The following is a 27,656-nucleotide window of genomic DNA, read 5'->3' on the forward strand; positions in this document are numbered from 1 at the left end:
AATATCCAAACTTTGCAAAGAAGCTGCAAGATCAAATAAATAAATACATAAATAAATAAATAAAACGGAAGTCTTGGTTGAAGTTTGCCACAAGCCTTGTAGGGAAAAGAGCAAACTTATGGAAGAAAGAACTCCATAACTGAAGTTATTTTGCCTAATTGCTGCGGTGGTGGCAGTATCATGCTGTGATGTGTGCTTGACAGCAAAGCTGATCAGAGGTGATGGGAAGATGGACGGAGCTACGTGAAGGATACTTATTAGATGTTTTAGGGCTGCTGAGATCACACATAAAATCCAAAAAATAGTTTAGAGAAAGTTAGTAAAAAACATAATTATACATCCTTGTGCAATCAATAATAATAATAATAATAATAATAATAATAATAATAATAATAATAATAATAATAATAATAGCTTCAATTATTTAGTACTTAGCAAAACGAAATGGAAAAGATTGCGAAATGGTGACCGACATTAGGTAGTATGAAAGCTCCTTATGGAAGAGTGAAGAATGCGACTGTGCCATAATCATGTAAAAGAAGACATTTTTCAGACCGACATTGAACTTCTTTGACCTACGACTGAAACGGTATGGTGGTGGCAGCACCATGCTGTGGATTAACGGTTTCCATGGAAAGCATTGCTATAGTTGATGGGAACATGCATGAAAGTTTGGATGGGGAACAAATACTAAAATGACGTTTCGCCGTTTTAACTGTGGACACTTATAAGATTTACTAAAAAAAAAAAAGGACTGAGCTTTAACAAAGTCAATAAGAAGTGGGACTTTCAGCTGAAAATAAGAATCATAGCTGAAATTAATTTACTTATTGCGCAAAAGTGAAACGACATTGCTCGTATTGAAGCACTTCAATAATCTGTTGAATTAAAAAAAGAGACTTCTTGCAAATCTATACCTTAATCAAACTTTAACTTACAAAAGGTAACCTGCGTTTATTAATCACGTCACAGAACATATTTGTCCTGCACGTCTTATTGTAGTCTTCCTTTAATTCATCTTCCAAAATAAACGAGCGAATAATAAGCAATTTGTCTTAAAAACGCAAAGAGAGAAATTAAAGTCATTTAGATCCGCGCAAAAAAAGAAAGAAGAAGGAGAAAAAAACAGCAGAGACGGACGGATCAGAGTGAAGCAGGGACGCTGTCACAAAGTGTCTTCCTCACACTGTCAGCGCAGAGAGGTGACGCCGCGCAGAGCTCAGAGGCACGACTTCTCCACATTTATCACATGATCACGGTGAAGGGAACAGCTTATTTTGAGAGATAATAGCAGCAGGCAATAAATTGTCTAAATGATTAGATCGTCAGTGTAAAAGCGCTAATTCCAAGGCAAATTGGGATTCCGTTCAGAACCAGTTTGCTGACATTTAGCAGATCTGCTGGAAAAAGGGGGCGCGGAGACAATGTCACAAGTTTCCCTTTGTTGACTCTAAGTACAGTTGGGGGTTTAAACATGTCTATCTCGATACGATAAAACATGACTCATGGAGCTAATATTTCTGTCAGTGTTTGTGCATAATTACACATGCCAGAGGAGTTTGTTTCTAAATTTTTTATAGACCCTGGTGATTTTTTTTTATTCTTCTTCATCGACATCAATTGAAGCATTTGCGGGACTGTGTCAGCGTAAACACACAAAAGTAGAAGGAAAATTTACAACCCGTGATCAGTGCAGCCTGAGCCAGCAGGTGAAAGAGGCTGTGTTCAGGGAGAAGAGGATGCATTGTACAGCTGCTTCTCTCCACGGAGTTAGTTGTACCATGATCGTAAATGCTGCCTGCAGAAAATGATTGGCTTATGTTGCATGATGCACATCAGTTGCACTTTATTTTTTTTACCCGTTTGACCTATTAGTTGAACTTGTGGCTGCATGCGTAGAATGTGCTTGGGTTTAGATAATCACTTTTACTGCTGTGAATTCTTTATCTGTTCAAATTTCTGTATTACACTCTTAAAAGCATTTAAAATTTCAAAGTTATAGTAATCTAAAATATTTATTTAGTTTCTCTTTTTGATGTAACCCCTAAAGACATTTGAAATGAAGGTCTATTATTTCTCACAATACTTTAAAGTTGAGAAGATTTTGAGTGTTTTTCTAAGAAGCAAAAAGACTTTAAGGGGACTGCGAGTGCACCTCTGCAAATTATTTTCATGTAAAAGGGACTTCATATCAATAATTCAACCTTTGGTTGTGCTGAGGTGTAAAAGAAGTCCAGATAGTTTTCATAGCAGCATTCATCTCATCTGCATTGTTGGCTATGGTGTCTCTTGTTTTCCCCCTTGACAAACTCCATGGTTTCTCAGTGGGACTTAGGTCAGGCCAGTTTGATGGCTAACAAAGCAGAGTGGTACCACAGTCACAGAAGCTGTTATTTGTACTTTTGGCAGTGTGGGTCAGTGCCAAGTCTACCTGGCAAAGCAAAGCCACATCTTCATAAACTTTGCTAGCAGAGGGCTGTATGAAGTGCTGTAGACCGCTGCTTTAGACTTTATGAAACACCATGATACCAACACCCAGCAGATGACATGGCTGCCTAAATTTTCACTGACAGTGGAAACTTAATTGTGGATTCCAAGTTATATGAATTCAGTGCTTCTCCATTCTTATGGCTGACCTTAAGGAACTTGATTTCCTAACTAAATGAAAGGTTTTATTTTCAGCCCAAAAGGGAACTTTGGACCACCAAGCAACTGTTCAGTATTTTGTCTCAAAAGCCTAGAAGTGTAAATTAGATCCTGCATACATCTACTGTATGTGTGGTGACTGTTGAATCATTGACAGTCACAGTGCAAGCCTTGTGAAACTCTACTAAACTCTTGACTGTGTTTGCTTCACAATCTGCAGTGAACCCTCTTGCTTCTGTATCATTTTCAACCAGACTTTTTTTCTTCCACTCAACTTTCCCTTTATATACTTGGATCCAGAATTCTGTGAACAATCCGCGACTCCAGCTATAATCTATTTTGGCTACCTGTTCTTGTGGAGGTGGTCAATAATCGCAAAGAATCCCTTTATTATTGATCTTATCTAGAACTTAAGTTTTTTAAAAACTGAATTTCTCTTGTGCTGGACAAGCCACATGCATCAAAGTTAACAAAAAATTGATGCTTGACACAAATACACACTACGTAATATATACACACACAGACAAAACTATTAGTTTTCCCATTCCATATGTGATCATTTGAGGAGATTCCATTCAAGTTTCCTCATTTTCCTGTAGCTTAAAACTTTCATTCAAAGCTTCAATCTATTTTGCATCCCAATAATCAACTCTACAAGTTTACATCTTCCAGTTTTCAGTCATCTATCTCCAGAGCCTCCTCTTGCTGTGCCTGCTTTCTGATACTTGTCTCATGTTTCCTGGCAGTGTGATAACTTAGTTTTTTCCTCCCCTACCTGTAAATCCTTCCTTAATTTGTAATTAAAAAACTAAAGCCATGAGAATGGCAACCTCTTACCTGAGTTTGGGTCCAGTTAAACAACAGAGGAGGATTTTGGAAGCTTTGCCTGCAGATGTTGAACAATTCAGTTTCTGATAGAAGTTATTATACAAAAGTACAAAAGTATCTTTTAAGTGTTTCTATTTGTACATATATGACTGTGCGTGAGTGTGGGTACCCATAACAGGACCCATTTTCTGTATTGGTGCATTTATCGGACACCAAACAAATCATAATTTTTAGTATGTTACTTGCCCACCTGAGCCAATCAAGAAAAAATAGCCAATTGAATGGCACATAATATTTTTTCCTGTGGGTGAGATTGGAAAGAATTTTTATTTAAATTAATTGATCTCAAGTGTAACAAAAACATAACTGCACTTTATCACCTGCTTTTTCCTTAATGAAAATTATTTATGTCAGATATCTTGCTGTACTTCAACTCTTGGTAATCTAAACCTATATTAAGTGATCCATCTGGGATTTTTCCCTTTGATTTCACTCACCTTCACTTTTCTCGGTGTTAACTTCTCCTCGTTTTAGTGAAATGCCCTGCTGTCCAAGTCTGCCGTAAAACATGTTTATTACACAATCACATAAGTCCTGCCAACTAAACAAAATGAATGAATGATGAGCTGAGTGATGGCCCTTCAGATGCAACTGCCTATAGTTATATTACTGTGACTGATTCACCACATTTTGAATCCCAATGATGGTCCGATAAATAATGCAAAAAGCTTATTTCCAAGCGGCAAGGCAGAGAAAAAAAACTCCACCTTGCATATAGATGGGAGGTGAGCCATGTCTGTCTCTCTCAGCCTGTGGCCCCAGAGCAGCTTTATCATTCATAGGACTAAACAGACAATCAATTCAGCAGCCATGTATGAAGGATGAAGGGATGCGACAAGCTGTGAATGATGAGAAGCCAAAAATCAAAGGCCTCAGTCCTTCTGAGCTCTAATGGCCATTACCAGCCCAGACAGCAGCAGTAAAATGAGGTTAATCATTCGCATGGAGCCGTTCAGAGAAGATTGACTGAACTTGATGTCCAGTCATATAACTCATAAATATTTACCTCACATTAAACAGCTGTGCTTGCTCTGTTGCTGCACATTGATTTCTGATAGATACCATCAAATTATTGTTTCAAGTGTGGTCAGTGAAATCCATTAAGGCAATACTTCTACCAAGACTCAATTATGCTAACCTAAAGAAATTAATAATACAATGAAGCTGAAAGAAAACAAAAAGACTTAAGTTTCTATTTGGACATGTATAGTGCCTCGCAGAAATATTCATCCCACATGATTTTTTTTACTCCAAATACAAATTTGAAAAGTGTATTTGTGTTAAGGAACATCTACTCTGATGCTCCTTACTAAAATTCAGTTCAGTCAGTTCCGTTCAGAAATCACCTAATTAGTGAATAAACCTTATGGGATCATGGAAAGAGGTCCAACATAAAATTTGCCACAAGTCATGTAGGGGTCAAATATAACCTTTTCGCTCACATGCAAAAAACCCTTTGGTGAGTTCATCCCAACTGCAGGTGGCAACAGGGAATGTTTTTTTTTTCTCTACAGGCATAGAGAAGCTGGTCAGAGTTGACCTTAGAAAAAAACACATTAGAAGCTACAATAGATTTTACACTGGAGTGGAGGTTGAACTTCCAGCAGTGCAACAATTTTAAATTGTGTCAGGATGGCCCAGTCAAAGTAGAGACTTAAATTCTACTGGAAATATGTGTCAAGACTTGAAATTGCTGTTGACGTTCCATTAAAACTGAGTTTGCGCTATTCTACCCCCCAGAAATTGTCAAACGTTTCAGCCAACAGAGTTGCAAATTTGGTTAGAGACAAACCCTCAGTCTCCCAAAACCTGCAGCTGCAGCTACAGCAACGAATTTACTCAAGGGTCTCAGTACAAAATGACACACTTTTCAGACTTAAAACTATAAATCATTCCCATTTCAGCTTTGAATTATGTGATTATTTCTGTTGATCTATCACACAAAATTACAATAAAGTACTTTCAGTTGCAAAATGACAAACTCTGAAAAATGTCAAGGTGCATAAAAACTTTTGCAATGCATTGTATTTTTGCTTTGGTTAGAAAAGAAACCCCCAGCAGAAACAAGTAGTTCACAGATGGAAGATGTCACAAATGCAATCTGGATTAAATAAATTCACAGTTTATGCCTCCAGTTTAAGATTATGGATAAAGCATGCAGCGGTATTGAACACTTGGGCCAGGTCCTTTGACCTTATTGACATACTGAAATCAGAAATTTCCTTTATAAACGGCGTTAATGTTTCCTCAGGCAGACATGTTTCCAATTCAATTAGTTTTAATGAAGCCGGTGCTCAGTGCTTACTGAAGTGGAGAAAAAAAGGCATAAATGGCTGATGGTAATAGAGGACATATTGGAGGAAGGGGTCGGACACACGGTGCGTGTTTCTAAGTGGCGAAAAATGCTTCCATCAGGCTGGTACGAGCCAGTGGCTTGGGAAGCAATGAATTGTATGAGCTTTAAATGATGCATTTGGTCTCTGGGGCGACGCTGGAGGAGAGTGAAGAGTCAACTGTAGAAGTACACCGATGAATGCCCTGGTTCAAATGATGCATGTGGGGTATCACTAAGTGGCCAGTAATGCTTATCTATGAAACTAATTTACATAAATGTATTAAAATGGTCTACAAAAGGAAGTTATAACGTGAAATGATGATAATTTTCCTGAAAGCCTTAAGGATTCTGCTTAATACAGCAACCACAGAAAAAGTGACTAAATGCAGGGATGCATCTTGGATTCTAACATGGTCAGATACACTGGCTGCCTTCCCACAGGGAGATGCCCTCAGCCTGTGTTATGGCCAGCGCCGCTGCTCCATGGTGAAGAGAAACATATTAAGCACACTCATGCACGTGTAATCTGCTCATGTCTTTCAGTCGAATCATATGCATGATTTGTCATCTGCTCTTCGTAACAATTCTTTGTCTGCTGCCTTCTTTATTACACGTCAACACCTTCTAAATGAAAGATCTAGCAAAGATCTAGTTAGAAAAATCTAACATGAAACTTACTTGCCAGAAAATGTTTTGTTTTTTTTATTTTGGGGGGCAAACATAATGATGCAAATATTTAACATGTATTAAGACATTTAACAAAATGTAACCCAAAAGTCTGAATCAAGAATAATACATATGTTTTGTCTTTGGTTCTAACAGATTATGACTTTATATATGAATCCCAACTTTGTGTGTTTTGTTGTTAAGTCTAAAATGCAGGAATAATGTCTGATTATCATTCCCTATTTTTCTTCTTTTTTTTTTTAAGTCTTTAACCTTCAGAATTACCTTAATGCTGTGTAGCATCCATTTTTTAGATGACCAAGAAACATATGACAGAGATTTTGGTCCATATAAACGTGAAAATAAAAAAGTTACGACAATCTTGTTGACTGCACATCCCATGGGGTAACAGAAGCCATTTGAGTAAAGTGAATCTATTATCACGTAAAAAAAAAAATCATAAAATCATAAAAAGTTATGATTTTATTTGACTGAATATAATGAGCAAGAAAAGCATCAGAGATGCTAGTTTTATACAAAAGATCATGTGAGAAGATTTCATTCATCAAAAACAAGGAGACAAAAACCACAGCAATTTGACTTTTTTTCTTTTTTCAAATTGCTGGTTAGAAATAAGTTCAATGTTGTTTTTTTTCTGCGCCTTTCAAATTGACAGTTCACAGTTTGGCTTGGTTGACCCAAACATAGTATGATTTCACCAAAATCCAAAGAGAATGCCCTTGTGGCATGGCAATGTTTTCTGTGGCCCTAAGAGGAGATAAATCAGCCTGTAATTCATCTTTTGAGGCCTTTTTTGTTGTGGCAAACCCATCTAGTAAGCCAGACTCTCACAACATAAACTGATGGTTTTAAAAATCTCCCACTGGAAACACAAGTGTACATCAACAGTGACAATGTGCCAGCAGATAGTCAAGGGCCAGATTCTTGAAGGGTCAAGAGGGGAATAATGTGTGCATGTGTGTGGACAGAAGGGGAGGGCGGAGGGGGTTGTAGTGTGTGTTTGTGTGTCACAACCAACACGAGAGAGTTCCAGCCCAGTCTCCCACACAGCTTTGTCATATCATTCGGAGATTAGGAACACACATGTCAAGCCCGGCAGAGCCTGCTGCAATAATGCACCTGCCAGCTCTCAAGATCCACTCAACCCCTTACTCAACCCTTTCTGCTGATGCACTAACAAAAAGCAATGCATACACACACACACACACCCCTACACACACAATGTATCCTCAGTTTTTTTTTATCCTCAGCTAAATTTATTTGTGCCTAAAGAGATGCATGTTTTTAGATTTTCTCATGGTATTTACAAAATATATATTTTTTTCAACTTGAGGGGAAAATAACATGGATTGAGTAATTTCTGTGAAGGAAAAATGCAATCCACCACACGTATTGAGAAAAAGCACACCACATATCAAATATATGAAAAGGTTGGAAGCTGAGAAAAGTGGATATTTTACATGAAAAGCCTGATGGGAGAAGGTCGGCGTCTTTCTTCTTGACAGACTTGCGTGAGAAAAAGGAGAGCGAGGAGGCTGAAAGAGATTCATTTCCACCAGATTCCAGGGTCATCCAACCTAGTCATCCTAGAAGCGCTTGAAAAAAACGGAGCAAAGACTAGAGATATTCTTCTCCCCAAAAAGGACTATGACTGAGGAGAATCACTGACCTTCAAACAAGCTCTCTATCCATATAGAGTAGGAAGAGACATGCACAATCCATCAAAAATGCACATGAACTTTCCCTCTTCAAATAGTTCCCACTCGAAAAGCAGTCAATGGATCAACTATGAATATTGCATGTAGTGAATTGCAGGGATTCAGAATTCACACTGCAAGGCAACAACAAAAATCAAAACAAACAAACTGGTCATTTTAGAACATCATACATCAAGAGAAAATCTTGCAAAAGGATTTCCTCAGAAAAAATGTTCATGTGGGGAACAAGCGTATTTAGATCCAGCTGTTGATTGTTTGATTGTACAGATTACATCACTTTGCTAGTAAAACAGAATCCCACATCAGATTAAAAAGAATGCCCCTAGTCATCAAATTTCCTTTTTGCCACACTCTTTCTTTAGGATTGGCAAGATCAGTGTTAATTTTCAGCCGCCTTTGATTGGATGAACCCGCCTCCCTCGTGCACGACACGGATAGCACAGGTCAGTGGCTGGTGCAGTGTTGCATGAAACAAACAAATAGAAAAAGGCACCTCATGGCACTTGGCTCTCGCCAGAATGCAACTGACGGCGAGCCTGCCAGGGTCTCATTATAATGACTGGTAACCAAAGGATCTGGGAGTGCGGGGAGACATGGGTAGGTAGGAGAAGGAGAAGAGGTCTTTAAAACTGGAAAGGAATTGAAACGAATGTTGCATTTTATTACAGTAAAAATTAATTAAAAGGTGACAACTAATGTGAGAAATATGTGTAACTTTAAACTGCAGGTGTGCCTGAAACAATACATGAGAGACAGAGTTATACAATATTCATACCCCATGAAGCATATAGTTCAGTATGCTGGGATTTTATGTGGCAGCCCATTATAAAGTACCCTTCTCTTCTTATATTTCTGAAGAGAAGGATAAAAGATAATCAGCAAAATCTTTTTCACAGACTAAATTGGAAAATAGTGTTTTGTATTTTGCAGAGTTCAGCAACCCTATTACAATACTTTGCAGCACTAGTTTTGCTGCAATTTTTGTGGAAAGTCTTATGGAGAGGGTTCACTTGTATTGCAGAGATGGAGACTCAAATGTGCTTTTTTGCAAAATAGGTAAATGTTAAATGTTCTGTACTTGTATAGTCCTTTATCAAATTCAGAGAACCCCAAAGCGCTCCATACTCCATTCAGTCATTCTTCTATTCACACACACATTCACACGCTGATGGTGGCAAGCTACTGGATTGTAGCCACAGTTGCCTCAGGGCAGTCTGACAGAAGGAAGGGGCTATTCTTGCTTTTATGCTATTCATTAGATGTGAAAGTGGAGTTAGATTAGACAAAGCACTTCAATAAACATACATCTTTAAGTTTTGCCACAAATTCTAAATTTTATTTGGGTGTGAATATGCTTTCATATAAACTGCACCATTATGTATCTGTCAGTATGTTTGGGCTGATTTCCCTTCTGGAAGGTGAACCTGTGCCTCAGTCTCAGTGCAGCCTCTAAAAATGTTTTATTTCAGAATAGTTCTGTATCTATGCTGCATCCATTTCCCCATAAACTCTGACAAGTTTTTTAAATGTCTACGCTGAAAAAAAGGTGTGCCCACAGCATCATACTGTCACCACCAACTTTGCTGTGTCTTCTATGCTTCTTGTGGCAAACTACAAATGGAAGTTTTATGGCTTTCTGTTCAGTAACGATTTTCTTTTTGCTACTTTTTCATAAAGGTCAGATTTATGGCATTCACAATAGTTGCCCTGTTGACAGATTCCATTTGTGGATATGTTTATCTCCTTTTATTACCAATTAACATGTTGGCTCCTTTTATGATTAATGCTCTCTTTGCTGTTAGTTTAGACAGACGGTCTAAACAAATTATACAAATTATGGATTACAATGTTCTTTAAAGGATGATCAAAGCTTGAGATGTTGTTTTATAATTTAACCATGCTCAAAATTTCATAACATTTTCCATGATCTGTCTGCTACGTTCCTATCTTCATGATGCTCACTGTTCACTAAAGTTACACCAACAAATTTCTGAGTCCTTTACATATTTTGAATACATATACTCAGATTAAGTTACACACAGATGGATTCTTTTAATTGAAATGGCAGCTTGTGGAAGCAATTAGTTGAAATGGACTTTACCAATGGATTTGAGTGGAGGGCAAAAATGAACTACATGTTTCTAAGAAATGTATTTGAAAAAAGAATTAAAAAGATAAACAAACAGTTTTAATCTTGGAAGAGCACCCGGTGAGACTAATCAGGAGAATACAGAGCAGCTGAGTGAGGAACTAAACTGGGAAGCTGAAAGAAAGTGAATCATTAACTCGAAACAAGCACAACAGAAGTAACTAAGCAAGACAACAAAGGTTCTTGCAAAACGTAAAGCTAAAGAATTATACAAAAATAAGAATATAAACCAATATAAAGGAAATAAGCATAAGGAAGAACTCCAAATTGTATATCACTGTAAGTAACACAAACTAACAACCTAAAATAATTTTAAAAAATACCTAAGAGATAGTCAGAACAATATGACCCAAAGATCATGACACTGCCACATATAATCTGAGTGAAATACACTCAGATTTTGTAGTTGTAAACTGAGAAAATGGTTTTTTTTGTTTTTTTTTTCAACTGAAGCATCACAGTCGCTTGACTTGTAAGGACATCTTACCATCCTACCCTTCATTATCAGGAAAGTATAGGAAAGATCATCACAACACACACATATACTGTATAAACGTATAAATACATATATACACGAACACACATGCAACATTTATATTATATTTGTATGTATATGGAATGACAAGGTGGAAAGGCCTTGCAGGAGAACATTGCAGATGGATGTAAGACCAGCACAGCTGGGCAGATAATTCTGTGATAAAATGTGGAAAATAAGACTGATTATTACAGATCCTGGTAGCATCAGACAGACAGTTGGGAGTCATCTCAAAACTCAGGAGGGAAGAAGCAAGGCAAGAGGTCACAATTATGCCCTGCTTACAGAGCTCCCCTCCTCCTCATGAAGTCCTCTAATATATTCGGTTAGTTCTTGTAAGGCACGGAGGAGAAATTCTAATTAAAGAGTGGGGGGAATTTTGACACATGTGAGGCAGAGATCAATATTTAGCACCATAATCAGCCTGTTCTTGATGGTTTCAAGAGGTGTCACTTGCGAGCGCACCGTTGTGGCTCTCCATTAGGGAGCTGGGAAAGAGGCAAACAGGCAGGCGAGACAAGGAAGAGGCTGCAAAAACTCCCAGTCATCATGAATCAAAGCAAGTGACGCCTCGCGTACTCCGTTTTGCTTGCTTTTTTATCTTCATTCATCCTCCTAAAAGAGAAAAGTGAACTGTGTCAGCTAGCTTCATGAAAGTGGAAAAAGGAAGGAAGAAAAATGCTACAGAGAGGACACGGTAGATGAGGAGGAAGTGCAGCTGTCAAAGGGGATGATTTTAAGGTGCACAGATGGTCCTGTCCTGCCTGCTGAGTAATTTCTGTCTTTGGCTTGACAAATATTATACGGGTACAAAATATAAAACAAATTAATAATAGATTAAAAGATTCTGCAGAAAAAAAAAAAAACTTAGGCTACATAGTTGCTAAATTTCATAGAAGCAAAAATTCAAAATTATTACTGAATGTGTGTCTAACTTATAAAGCAGCAGTTTAGGATCTTCTGCTGGCCCAAAGATAATCTAAATTCAAACAGGACACAACGACAAATGTGATTGTTTTAAACATACAAAAACAGAGCTTAAACTTTATGCCAACACTACAGTTTTTTGTTGAATTTAAATCTAACTCAAGAAAAATAGTTCCTTGCATTTTTTTTTGCCAATGGTTGTTCTTCTTTAATGAGAAGAACATTTTTGTTTGCTGAACACAGCAAACAAAAATGACAAATGTGAAAAAGAAAAAAAAAAGTCAATGTCTTGAAAGGAAAAGTGGTTAGTTGCAATATGGTGGCTGGTGAGCTTAACTTTAGGTGGCTGAATGTGGCAAGCAGAGTTTGAATGAATTGGAACAGCGCAGTCTGATACTAATATTGCAAATATTGAAGTTGTATTGATGATTGCAATTCTGAACATCATGCAGCTGTTTTTTAATGCACATCTTACTAACTTAGGCAGTAAAAATAATACAAGACTTATCCCTCTTATGTGGAGATGAAGTTAAAATATTAAGTACAATGAAAGCAAGTACTTAACTAGTGCATGAATATGTCAGATATGTGCTAAAGTGCTGCACTTACAGTTATATTCTAGTACTGATGTTGACCACTGGCTTAGTATCAAGAACATGGTGTTGTTTCCAGAGGGCAAGGAGCGAGGACTGTGCACAATGTGTGTGCATGTGGGAGGGAAGGGGGTTAGTTGGAGGGGGTATAGCTCGGGCCAGGTTGTCCCCTGTCTCCATGTGTCAGCTCGTCTCCTTGTCCTTGCATGTCACTGACATACACGTGGGTACTTGCCAAACCCAAGTTGCTCCAATTAACGGCCGTCCCACTGCGCTATCCAATGTGCATGGCGCGGTCGGGCCGGGGTGACAAGATATGGTCTGGGATCTGTCTCTCCGGTGACATCAGGAAGGAATTTTAAGAAGAGGGGGAAAGGGATGCAAACACATACCGGCTCACGCTGCGTTGAGATAGGTGGATAACAAAGACTCTTGTAAATGAGTGGCAGCGAGGAAGGCATTGAGGATTCTCTAATTACTTGCTGCAATCTATCTAAGTCACTGGCCTTCTAATTTGATTTATCAGAATGCATGAAATCCCTGGAATAATGCCCTTATTAGAAGGACAGAGCTGACGGGGGGACAAGAGGTCTGCCAAGTGGGGGAGGGGTGGAGAGATTTAAGCATCAATTACAGTTAAAGGGTGAATTAATAGTTATTAAACCACAAACATAGCTATCATTCTTTCTGCTAACTCTCAGGCTCTTGGAGGTGCACAGATAACATTAACACACTGTTACATAAAATAAATAAATAAAATAAAAATTGAAGAAAAATAATTTTTTCAAAAGTAATCCATGTGCTCATGCAGGATATGGAAAAAGAAAAAAAATTGATCAAAACAGAGCCAGCCTTACGTTGCCTTAGCCCCCCCACTACACACTCGAAAACATTTTATCACAGTGGATCCACTGTGATTTAGCTAAAATCCACAAGTACTTGAAATCTTCTCTAAAAGTGCTTATAATTTCCTGTTTTAATAATTTGATCATCAAATACACTTTAATATCTTAATATGAACTGTAGAAACTCTTAATGCAGAAGCTCTCATCCATGGTCTTTCTTTTCTCTGTTCTTTGGGGTACAGCCAATCAGTGCCTACAAGCACCCTACATTTTTTAGAAACACAGAAAGACATTGAGAAACAGGTCTCACAATAGAAAAACATGATTGATTTTGCCAAACTCCTAATGAAACTACATAAGCAGTTATTTATTTAGCTGATGTCAGCCAGGTGGTTTCAGTAGAGGCAGAGGTCAAATTTAGTACAATGTTCACAAACTGTAAAATAATACTGAAAACTACTGTGGGAAATGTGACCTTGTTTGGACACAAGCAGTAGAAATAAGTAGCATTAGCAATATTTATCCAGTTTATTTCAATATTGGCCTCAAAAGATCTATTTGTTGGTTTGACATCAATATGTTTGCTTTGAAATGCTGTTGAAGCCCTCCAGGTGGCAGGGAGGTCTAAGCAGCTGTCCACCATAAGATATTACTGATACTCAGGATTGTGAATCGTTTTATCCACTGGTAGATCAAAGATCTTTAACTAAATTCCTGACTGACAAATTCAATTGCTGTCAGTGTCTCCATGTCATATGTGCATTTTGATTCAATTTGCCCTACAAATACATACATATACATATTTTTATCTTGTTATGGGTAAAAAAAAATCAATACTTAGATCTATGCTTTATCATTCCTAACTGCATCATGGAATAACAAAATATCACTTTAATTGAATCCATGAAAACAAGGCAGATTGTTAATTTTGAGCTATTAAGCCTTTGCAGCATTTACAATGTCTTCCCTTTTGCTTGTTGATGACTCTTGTTTGTCTACTTGTCTGGGGAAAATAACCTTTTATATATTTTAGATTTGATTTACAAAGGTCAATTTCTAGGCAAATAACAATAAATCATAGGCAAGGAATTCTTGTGCATAGTTATCAGAACAGAAAATGACATCTTATACAATTTTCTCATAAAACATTGTTTTAATTTGAAATGTAACTGTCTCCTCTCTTTAAACTAGCAATTCAAAGAAAGGGGCAGCTGGTAATATTAAATAAATTAAAGGCAGCAGTGCAGCATTTTGTGACACCCTGTTCTGGCTTTTATATTAAATCCTTTGGTTTTTGTTAAAGCGTTGCTGAGTGGCTGCAAGGAAGAATGCCAGTGTTCTGTTGCCTCGCTGTCAGTCACACAGAGGCAGTATTTAGACAGGCAACTGAGAGGTCTGCTCCGCCGCCAGCTCCTGCTTTTTAAACAGCCCTTTCCTCAGAGAGACAGCTTAGCACTGAGTGCCAGTCAACCTCGCCTGCCCGGCCGTTCACCCACCCAAACCCCTCCCCCTTCCCATTCCTCTCACCCACACACACATACACACCCCCACCCACACACACTTTTGTAGGCTTTTTGCTAAGGAACAATTTGGCAAAAGAGCAGAAATGATCATTTGTGGTCAGACCCAGAGGTACATTATGATGGGTCTATCCCGCTATTTCAACAAAGTGGAGTGAAAGGCATCTGGACAGCAAATTCATCAGCATTACTTGAATGGCGGAACAAGCTCGTACAGCATTACATGGCTGACAGGGGGAAGATGAATGTAAGCGAGCCCGCTCATTCGGGGGGATCCCTCGCAGACCCTCAGTCACGGCCCGTGGTGCAGGACTGAGGGATGAGAGTGAGGTTGTGGAGATAACACATCCTTGTCTGTCTACGTCCTCCAGCCCAGTATTACAGTGCTGTCCTGTACAGCACAGCGTCTGGGACAATGCTGTGTAAAGCTGCCGCTGACATCATTGACAAACCTCCACGGTGTCAAGCAGTCAGTCACACTTCTGCTGGGTGTCTGTCATCATGCTCAAACAGTCAGGCATTGACACCTTTTCATGTGAATGAAGATTCTCCAGTGACTGATAAAAAAATAGTGGATGGCCTTTAAGGAGAAAAAGGATGGAAAAAAAAAACACTGCAAGAATAGCACCTCTCTTCAAAGGGAAAGACTTATAATTTGCAATAATGGCGCACCTTTAGCTCTCGTAGAGGAAATTACAGGAAAAAGCAGATCTGAAATATCCTTTTAACTGGCAGAAACACATCCATTGTAGACAGAAGTCTTGTTTACTTGGTAAAATGGCATCAATTAGGAGGGGATGGCAAAATTAGCATATTCTCTTAATGGACTGGCCTTTCTTGTGCAGCTCTCTCACACTGATTGTATGGAAGGGACATGTTAAGGGAGACTGAGAAAAGGTCAGGTGTCTGCACTGCTCAGGTGATCATATTTTTCACCAAACAGTTGTGCATTCTCCATGGCTATTGTCATGTTATATTGCAGCTGAGCGCAACATTCCTGCATGCAGAGCGATTTTATTTCAAATTATTATGGAAAACAAGTCAGTCATCCTGACACATCTGTGCAAATTTCCTGTGTGTATTAAATATCCCATATTTCTGGGGTTCATATATCATCCTATATGTAAGATTTCTTTAATGTTTTGCAAAAATTGAAGTATTTATACTGGGATTCAATTAGACAAAAGTGTTCTCTAATTACAATGGGAATTTTATTCAGGGGTTTCAGAGTATTAGGGGGAGGAGGGATAGGAAGGCATGTCACACTTTATCATATTTTTATCAGTAAAGTTATATAAAATCAGTGTATATTTTACTTCACCATGGCTATTTTCACGATATTTTACAAAAGAGCAGAACATTTCCACATGCTGATTGGTTTTATTTATTTTATAAGAAAAAAGTGAATCAATCTGCCACTTCTAAATCATTTTCCTATGTCTTGAATATTTGCTTTTTTCTTTTCTGCATATATAATTTGTTTCTATATTTCATATGTTTTGCCATTTTAAAGATTTTTATGATGACAGTGTGTGACTTCTAAGAGTAATTGAATGCAATGACATTTTATTTAAGGGTATCAGACTAAATGGGGCTGAATGGTAATGCACAAATGTCAGAGTTCTATTTATTAAAAAAAACGTAAAACTACACTTTCTTTAATAAACCATAAAGTTATGCAAAACTTTGTAGTGCAAAAGTTTGTAGTGTGTCGCACATAATCTATATAAAATGTTGAATTTTGTAACAGTAATGTGACAAAATATAGAAAGGTTAAGAGTGTGAATATTTTCGCAAGACACTGTAAGATACTATGTCTGTTCATACTGAGCAAGTAATACATAGCACACAGGTTGAGTATGTTCTAATTAGATAACATCTGATTGTAACTGGTTGAGCTAATTTTTATTTTGGGGTATTAGACTAAATGGGATTGAATACAATTGGTAGCCACATTTTAATGATTTCTATGTATACAATTTTCAAAATCCTTTAATCTGTCTCCTTCCACTTCAGGATTATAGATTATTCTACTTTCTTATGGTCACATGAAATTCCAATAAGATATAAGTCTCAAGCTTTAACATGACAAAATGGGGGTTTTCCGACTTTTTCAAGGTGCTGCAGAACTGATTTACTATGGGAAGTCTGCTTCACAGGAAGCTAATTAATTCTAAACATTTAGAAGACAACGTATGTCATCATCAGTATCGCTGCTTTTTATTTTTCCAGCAGGACTCAACTCCTCCCCAACAGCCCAGAGCCGCCGACTGTAAATTCTCCTCTCTCACCCTCTCCCCCCTTCCTCCCTTGTGTCTTCGCTCCCACCACCCCAAATTGACTGGTCTTGCACAGTTGCAGCTGAGCAAGAAAGGAATTGCTAGTGTCAAGACACAGTTTACAAATATGACATCTCCTCTGGTATGGGTGGAAATATGAAATATTGATTTATGTGCAGTAAAAGGTCTTATAAAAATGATCACATACACATGAGGGATTAATGCGCGGAAGATCAATAGAAATTTCATTCTTGACACTAGACTGTCACCTATGGTGAAATGCTAAAATAAAGAAATCAATATTATCTATGAAATGTCAAATTTATTATAATTATGTGGATGAAAGCTGGCCAAGAGGCTCCCAGGGGGCTGAGAGGGATAGGTTACCACTCTCGAGCATCCCTCATGTCCCTCCTTCTCATGCTGCCAATTTTGAGAGCAATATTGGTGTAAAGGGTTTTCACCCGTTGCGCGTGGCCTTGTTGAAACAAATTCCTCCTGGAATATTTAACTTGGGGGAGGACTGACAATGGACAGAGCTGCAGTTCATAGCCCAAAGGTTGTGTAGTTAACAGCTGTTAGCTTTGGCACAAATTGCATGACTCTGCCCTCTCGATTGAAACCTATCCGGCAGCTGCTGCTGACATGGATAAGTCACATGCCACTAAAAGTGCAACACATCAGCTTGTCTCCCAATTCGGTGAAGACAGATTCAGTCATGTTGCATATTGATCTCCAGACGGCAATGTTTCATTAACAATAATTATTCACTTGTCCTTAAAAATACATTTAAAAGTAAAAGCTAATGGATGCACAAAGATAGGTGTGCAGTACCTAGCAGAGGTTTTCATACCCCTTCAATTTTTTCACAGTCATGTTACAACCAAAAGCTTCAATAAATTAGAATTTTATTGAAAAGAATGATTGGTTCACAAGCTCAATTCACAGAGTGAAACAAATTATTTAGATTAACTGAGTATAGACTAATGTTTTCAAGTTTTTATTTAAATTATTTTTAATTAATTATGATATCATGCTTACAAGTAATAAAAACATGACAATTTAGATCAGAATATTACATCAGGGGTTACACAGTGGTGCTGTTGCCTCACAGTGAGAGGGTCCTGGGTTTCTAATGACATCCTGGGGGCTTTCAGCTTTTGAATGTTCTTCCTCTGCCTGAGCATTTCTGTTCAACCCCATTTACTCTGACATCCCTAAATAAAATGCAATAGTTTTCAGAAGTCATCCAATTAATGATCAAATTCCATGTGAATTTAATAAAATCTCAGTATGAATTCAGCTATGCTGAAAATCTCACAAGTTTGACAGGATTGACTTTTGTGTTATCAACTTTGTAATGACCCATTTAGTGTAATTTCATTTCCAAAATGATTCAAAGTCATTTAATATGTGTTCCTTAGTAAAATGTGGTATTGCACTTAGAGTGTTTATTTTTTCTCTAGTCATGAGGAAGATACACAGAATGCATTTATACTTTGAATAATTATTATTATTAATAATAACAACAACAACAACAACAACAACAACAATAATAATAATAATAATAATAATAATAATAATAATAATAATAATAATAAATTTTTAATTTTATTTTAGGTTTTATTTATTTTTACAGTATTATGTATTTTCCAGGCACATAGCGTCATTTTATAGCACAATCAGGTAACTTTGTTACCTTCAGTAGGCTGAATATTACAAACATGAATATTACAAACATGACTTCAAAAAGAAATTTTACTTTGTAGTTTCATTCCTTGGAATTGGGTCCTGAAGCTTCTGCTCTTTCCGACACACACTTCTGTATTTCAGCACAACAGTGCTTCTCATTATGCCATTGACAACCATTCTTAGGAGTGTTGGACTGAGAGGTGCTAAATGATATTGCCACTAGTCTGGTTTAGTTAAGGGAGGGGGTGGGCTCTGTGAGGCAAAAGTTCATCTGAAGACTGCACACCCAAGGAGGAGCCTTGTGATAGCAAGCGTTTAGGCACCCCTGAATGGCTGCTGTGGGAGATACAACAGTTCCTCAAAAGTGCATGAAAGAATCAAAGTAACACTTCAGGTATGTTTTTGTTTTTGTTGTGAGGGAATAACATTAAAACATAAAAAATCTCAAAAGTACCCCCTTTAGCTTCATGGCTAATTAGGAGCTTACAGAATGAATAATTTCCAGACTAATTGGTTGTCTGAAAAGGTGAATGCTGTTGTCACCTATTGGTGAAGAATAAATAATGCAGCATTTTTGGATTGAAATCAGACATTCCGATGAAATTTTTTCTCAAATATGAAAAATGGATGGTTTCAGCTTCTTAGTGAAATTAATTAAGTTGGAGAGAAATTTTGTGCAGTGCTGTGAACACTATAGCATGGTTCTTTCATAGTTTTTTTTTTAAAATCAATTTCAAGCTCCTCTGTGTTTTCAGTTTAAAAAGAAGAATCAACAGACTTCAGCAGTGAATGCTTCACTTTGTTTTCTCAAATCTCCCTGAGTGTTTTATTTGCTGCTGCCTTTAAACTAAAGGCAATTTGTGTTCATTCACTTGTTTTCCATGTCTAATTAATATCCTCTGAATGTATGGCGATCAATTTATTCAATCAATGGTGGGAAGTGCCTGTGGCCTTCTAAAGGTCACTTTGATATGGAATGGGAAATCATCAGAGTCACATCACAAAAGGCTTGAACAGGTAATTTGAATGTGGCATACAAACTTTGCAAGTCATTGCTTAAAAACTACAGAAAACTGTTTTTTCTTTCTGCTTTATTTTGAGCAATGGTCTTTTCTTGTTTGTCACCAGAAGCCCACTGTACACTCCAGAGTGTGGCAGCTGTGTAATCCCTTTAACAACCGGCGGGGCTATTAAATGAACCGACGGCGCAGCTGCAAATAGCCAATAAAGCCAGCACAATATCATCCCTATTAAACAGTAATCTCGCAGGCTTAAGAAGTTCTCTGAAAAACAGGAGGAAAAGCGTAGCAAAATGTAATCAAGCAAAACATGGAGAGGGGGGATTTTCCTCAGCAAAATAAGCTGAAGAATCTTCCCCTCGCCCAACATGAAAGGTGTTCGGTAACAGCTCTCAAGCCTCAGAGAACTTTTTCAGCCGCTTCAGGTGACCACGGTCAGCAGCCTTATCACAAATACAGAGGCACACAACAAGAAAAATGAGCCTGTCAATCGAACCAATTTATCTCCACAGATATTAACTGAGAAAGGGAAACAGGGAGAAAAAAAATAACAAATTGTGCAGTTACATTTTAAAAGTGAGCAAATCGAATTCATAAGATCACAATTTTAGAGATAGAAACCAGTTTATTTTTTCCTCCCTTTTACCGGCTTATGTGCTCTGTCAGATGAAAGCAGAGCAGAGAGGCGGCTGTTGATGGAGCCTTTGAGCCTGGAAGAGGAGACAACGCAGGCTCTTGAAGGGGTGCCGGGGACAGCGATAACCAGGGAGGCTGCGGGAGCTCCCTCCCCGAGCTGAGGGAAGGTGTTCCAACTTATCAGAGTCTGCACGTGGGGATGATTACCCCCTCTGCCGGACCGATTACGACTGTCTCTCTGGGTCAAAAGCAGGCCAGGATGAAAGAGAGAACTGAAGCCTCCTATCCTGCCTCCAATCATCCATTAGCTCTCAGAGAGAAGGGTCTGTCTACTCACCTCGCTTCACACCTCTCTCTAAAATAGACTTGTCAGTCTTGTGCATAAAAAGAGAGGAAAATAATCACAAGTAGGACTCTATTTAAATATTATTTAAGTATTTTGGTATAATTGCTTCCTTGGAATTGTATTAATTTTTGTTTTTGAGCAAACTCTATACCTGGCATGTTCAGAAAGTGTCAATCAGATTACATGCTGATTTTGAATCCAGTTTTATTTTTTTTAAAAATCAATAAACTATTATTTATAGTTTATGAACAAGTAAACTCTTTTAAGGTAAGGAAGAATGTTTACACTTTTAATGACACTATCTCTTTTATTAATTAAAATACGAAACTGCCTCTACATACCATTCAAACTTTATAATACATATAAAAAAATTTTTTTGGATAATTGTAGTTGTAAGGAAAAGCACATAGATAGTTGGAAGAACATGTGTATTTTAATGTAGCCTCAATAGTACTTATTTTTAGGTGAAAAAATGGGTAAGGGGTTGTTGAACAAGCCCAGAAGAACATATCTAAGTAACTGAAATGCTGCATTTGGAGTATCTCAATTTAATGCTTCAGTCTGTAAACCATCCCCAGCAAGCATCACGTCATGAATGGACAGCAGTCTGGTAAAGCACAGTTGACTGGACTCACCTCTTCTGATAACAGCCTAAACCTTTAGATTAAGGTCAGTGCTCCAGCCAGTGCCACCTTTGCTTCTCCAACCCAATTGTTGCTGGAATATCTGATGAACAGAGTGTAAAAATACTCCCTCCTATATGCTTCCATGCACAGGTCATTGCAAGGGTCTTTACAATCCAGCAACATGATGCCTTGTTCAGAAACCTCAAATGTTTAATTCCAGTGACAAATGTGTTTGGTAATGTGTCTCAGTCTCAGGAGAATGGATCTAGTTGTTGAAATTTTAGGCAGCTGTGCAGTTGAAGAGCAGTTCAGTGATGTTTTTAGGAAAGGAGGAATGGTTTGTTACTTTTATAAATTGCTGTCACATTTCTGGACTGCAACAACACCTTGTCTCTGCTGCTGAGCCTCTAATATTAGGGTGATATGCATGAAAACCCTGTTTTTTTTTGCACAGAAAATGGAAGTTGGATGTTTTAATATGTTTTTGTTCTTATTAACTTTCAGTTTTGTAAATGATCTTTTCACAGACGCTGTAGATCACACTAAAGGAGTTATCTTCATAAATTTGAGCAATCAGTCACTATTCTACTGCCTAAATCAGTCACACTTGTCAAGTTTGTATATTGTGGCTTAACCAAAATGCAAGTCAGGTAAGGCACTAAGTATTTGGTGAAAGTTTTAATAAAAATAATAATAATACAAAAACTTCCAAAAATAGAGATCACAGTTATAGGGAGAGCAAGAAAGAGTATAGGAACCAGATACATGCAGGAAATGGAAACATCCAGCAGTGAGACCGGAGCTGATTAAAAGCAGGATACAGCTGTGAAGGGAGAGCAGAAGGTAGACTACCTTCTATATGTGCATTAGCGATGGGTCATGAAGCGTTTCGACCCATAGCAAAACTGTATTGATACTGTGTCGATACTGTGTCGCTGAATACTGACACCTGCTGGAGTCAACGTAGTTGACAGACTGATTTGATGACCTAGTCCAGTGGTCCCCAACCACCGGTCCGCGGACCAATTGGTACCGGGCCGCGCAAGAAGTAATGAACTACTTCCGGATCTTTTATTTTGAAAATCCTAAACCGGATTTTACCGGTTATGTCTTGTGTATCAAAATTGAGCCAGCTTGCAGCAGAATGAGTAACAAAACAGCATTGGAGTACTGCGCGCACCCCCCTCCCCCACGATGTAAGATCAAAATGGTCCCAAACTACAAAACCTTTCATTTGCCTTGAGGCTGCTCCATAGTTGACACTGTATCGTAAAAGATCAAGAATTCTTTTGGCAAATGCATCCAGCTGACAGATTTGCTTCCTTATAAACACAGTTTGGCGTGCCAGTGTCATTTTGAAACAGTTCCTGTATGGGTCACATGACTTGCTGAAAGCAATACGCGCACCGACACGGAGTTTTATCTATGGGATTGACGCATGAGCCGACGCATCGGTGTTGCAGGACCCATCACTACTGTGTATGTCCCAGTCAAGGACCCTAAAGACCCAGGTCAGTATTGGATGGTGGATGACATAAATATACATAGACTGTGTTGGAACATTGTCCGATGCCTCTACATTGTTAATATTTACCTATACTTCTTCAGGTCTATGTTTTTATGTATTTATCAGAGTTTATGAGGTGAGTACATCTGTAGAGTAGCCATAATTGGTTGCCGTTAGTGGATAAGATCTAGATGCATTAGTCTGAAAGTGTTTTATTTAAATATCCATTCTTGTCAATGGAAAAGTGTATTTGTTAAAATAGTCTGTAGGACCTGCAGTGCTCTTCTTCTGGTGCAGTTTCAGTTTACTTTATAGTGACATCTATTTGTTTTATTTCAAACATGCATTGTGAAAATTTGGTGAGCATAACCTTGCAGACAAACTGGTATGAGGAGTCATATACAAGAAAATCATCATCTCATTCTCAAGTGAAAGACGGTTCAACACAGTGAAGACTTTGATTCAATCATTTATCTTCAATTAAATAATATTTTGTAGCTTAAATAAAAAAAATTTAAACTTTGATTATTTTGAGAAAATGAAGCGCTTTATTCATCTTTCTTGAGAATTCTGATGAGAATGGCAAAGATGAAAACAACAAATGCATGTGGTCACAAGCAAAGAAAAATATCTCACCTGTGTGAAAGTGCTGCTTTCAGTGGCCCAAAAGCATCTTGTTTTGTCCTTTTAACTTGCATCCAATGAATTATGTATCTGCAGTGATTTATGGTATGCCAACACTTACCCTCTCCTTTTCCTTCAACATGGAATCCTACATAGATTTTTCACTGAGAGCCAAAAGGGAAAACCAAAATTGCTCAATTTAAGGAAGTAATTAAAACAGTCCCCAATCAATATTTATCTTTACAGAGATCCTGGTGGGGGTTTTAGTCTCCTACCATCCCCCCATTAGGCCTCTGTCTAGCCTTTCGTCTCCTTGCTCTTCTTATTGACAGCTGTTCTGCTCCTTCAAATAAACCAGAAACAGGAGCAAGCTGTTCCCACTCTGGACTGAAAATGACATATGATGTGAATAATTAAATGACCCTCATATGTGGGCCGGAGCAATATATCTTGAATGTGTTTAATAGATTGAGCCTGACGTGGAGGCGGTTTACAAAGTGAGGCTCCTCTAAGTTAGCTGATACAAAAAAGGGAAGTCTATGGAAAAAAGTTTAATAACCATAGTTTCCTTTCCAACTAATTCTTTTACACATGAAGCTTTCTAAACTCATGAATAATCAGCAGTCGAGTAGTCCTATTCCGATACTCCTCATTGAAATAATTGGCTTGACATTATCTTCTCACCTGTGCACAAGTGGCAAAAAAGGAGATACACAGATTTTTAAAACGATATTTGGAATTCTGTGTATATTGAAACGTGACTTTTGCACCACCCCCACTCCTTGTTGACATCTATATAAGAATACATTTTTGTGTGAGACGACATACACAAAGCATCCATCAACACTGATAGAATATTTTAAATCTTTACTTTTTGAACTCATTGCAGACAATACAGCTTATACTATAGTAATGCTCAATACTATTGGTTACTAAACCATCCAACTTGATGATAACACTTAAATCCAACAGAGTATTTACTTTAAACCAGTTTAGCGAGGTGAAACAGTCATGTAAAACAGAATAGCGGTGGCATGACAGTTTAGTTAGACTGTCTTCTGAGACCTTTTGCTGCAGGCTGAAATCATGTCTCTGTCATTCTATATCATCAATTTTAATTATCCTCACAAGTGCTCAATCTGCTTCAGGCTGCAGAGGCAACGACAGAATCTGGGAAAAATTCCTCTAATCTATTTGGGACATGAAGTGTGAGGTGAGACCTCTTCTGTCACACCCCTCCCCCTCCACTCTCCCATTCTGAGTACACCAATAGCCAAACACACAAAAAAAGACGAGGAAGTCAGCCTTGTTCATGAATGGGAATATATGTAGTAAAATGACTAGGTGCTTATATATATTAGACAAAATATGACACCAGTGCATTACATCAAGTCTGTAAATCACCCATTTTGTAAAAATATTGATTTACTTATTTTCTTATTTAAATATTTTTGTGTGTTTTTCCAACATCGCATTTGGGAGGTCAATATGCCATAGGAAAGGTTCTGCTCCTCCTTGCCAATCTCCTGCAGCAACTGAACACCACAGACATTTAGTGGTCATTATAGCAGCCTCAGGTCCCTCTGTTCTCAATAGCTTAGCAGGGGTCCTGAGGGCCACTGCCCCACCTGCTGGGCTGGACCGTCTACATTTTCCAACAGATCATAATCCACAGTTAGTGTTTGTAGAGTTCTGTAATTAAGTTGCAAAAGGTTAGACTGGCCTAATAACACGAAAATGCTTGATTGAGATGTCAAGACAAAGCACATCCTACACTAATAAAACTAATATTTTAATATGTCACAGTCCTCAATAACTGATCTGTGAGAGAAGTATTTGTCTAAAACTCTCATATTTTTACCCATTGCAACACTTTTAAACAAAACTATTAATATATTCATTTTAAGTATTTTAAAACAGTTTAGATTTTTGCATGTGATCTTATCTCACTGTGGTCTGAAAAAAATTGACCACAGTTTTTTCACAGTCCATCATCTTGGACGGATGAGCACATCTGTCCAAGATGATGTGCTCATCTTGGACAGCTGCAGGAGTTAAATTATTGCTTTTGGTACAATCTTTGGGGTCTTCTCATGTAGTTGTTTGAGAGGAGCACACAAGATTTTTCAATGTGGCAATTTATCTAAAAGCCTTATTCCTTTCTTAATTAATTATGATTTCATTGACTAATAAAGATTTTCTTGTGTGTTGTCTACCAAAAAGCGTTCAAGAAAGCCTGTTGACTTAGTATGCCTATTATTATTATTATTATAAATAAATATAATAAATCCATAGAATTTTGCAATTAACTGAAGTAGTTACGATTAAAGTGCATTTGTTTGAATTTGAGAAGATTTAAATCTAGAGGGTATAAATAAGCGTCATACTTCTTTTTATACTCTTAAGCTAATTATGAAAGCTCTACATTTACAGCATAGATTAGTTTAAACCTTTTACATTAAGAGAGAGATAATTTAACATTATAGCCCTGCTTCGTGGCTCTATCAATTTTAGCTTCTGTGTGATGATATATTTAGTTATTACAGAAAAGCTGTGATATTTTGTGATGGTTGATGTCATTATTTACTATACAACCAGAGACCCTCAGTCAGAGCATCAGTGATTGGAAATCTCTATCATGCAAGAGCACAATATAGTTAAATCTAATCGAGGAAAATTGCATGCATTTTTAGGGATCATTAAGTTATTAGCATCACTGGAGGGGGCAGAAAAACACTTGAAAAAATTCTTTCTGTTAATTGCAATCAATTTCTTCCTTTTAGTGAGACTTCTGATATATTTTTGGTATTCTGCTCTTCATGGATTTCTTGTGAAGCTTCAAAGATCTCGTCTTAATCCCAGCAGTAGTTCCATGCTGTCCTTCCAGTAGAAACATTTAAAAACATGTACAGATGAATTTTGTAGTGTCCAGCACAGCCAAGTTAGGCACTTCCATACATACAACTTCTGGGAGGAAGTTCAATCTAAAATGGCCAATAAAAAGATGCAATTAATAGAGAATGGGTTAGCATGTGATTGGCAACTCCAGAAAAGCGAAGCAGACAAAATGAGAAACTGATAATGAGTTTCTAAACTGGTGAAAAATTCTTTTTGCTTCAGGCTAAAAAAAAGGAAAAGAGATTCCCCTGTCATAAAAAGAAGGGATAAAAGAAATAAGTGAGAGAAAATCACTGGCCAGCTTTTATGTTTCACTCTGTCAGCTGAGTGTCACGGATTTACCATCATAAAGATAGTGAAGGCTCAAAAGCTGATGCTTACCTAGAATTAATCAGTTTGGGGTTTTGGTCCTGAACATAAAATGTCAAACATTTCTTCTCAACACTTGTAGGTGATTTCTTTGAGCTGAACAACACAATAATCCGACTCTTCTCTTCTATTGAAGGTCAAAGTTGGTCAGTGAGCCAAGAAATACCATATCAGAGCTTCTTTCCTCCTCCATTGCTGCGAGTATAAATTATGGAATTAGAGTATCGATTGCCCAGCGTGGCTTCGGGCAATCACTTTTACAGCTATGACAACATTATTTTATCCTACTTTTCCCATATTATTATATGTTGTGTTTGAGTTATTCCACCAGCATGGGAAGTGACAGCCTGAATTTATTCAATAAAGCGGCGCAGTTAGGAAAGTCAGTGAGGCAAAAAGCAGAAGACATGGTACGAAGAAGAGAAACAGCAGTCCTGCTTGTAAACCTGCCAACCTAAATAAAGAAAGATATCTGGCCAAACAGGGGTACTGATCAATAGATTCATACAAACACAAGCACGTCATTTGTAAAGTGTTTGGTGATAACCTCACAGTGTTACACACCAGGAAACTGCATGAGTGAAAAAGAGATGTTAGAGCTTGCAAGCGTTTGTATCACATGACTGGGAAATGCAGTGTTTGACTTTGTTTACATTGTATAAATGTCAACGCATTACATGTTTATATGAAAATTTCTTTTTTATATATATACCTTATTTTAACCAAGAGAAAAGACTTTTGAATTCCAAGAGTCAACAACAAGGTAGCAGCACAAAAAGAGTCAATTGTGATAGCACAAATATAAGAACAACCAAAT

This window comes from Xiphophorus maculatus, chromosome 7 (genome assembly GCF_002775205.1).
Source record: "Xiphophorus maculatus strain JP 163 A chromosome 7, X_maculatus-5.0-male, whole genome shotgun sequence".
Lineage (NCBI taxonomy): Eukaryota > Metazoa > Chordata > Actinopteri > Cyprinodontiformes > Poeciliidae > Xiphophorus > Xiphophorus maculatus.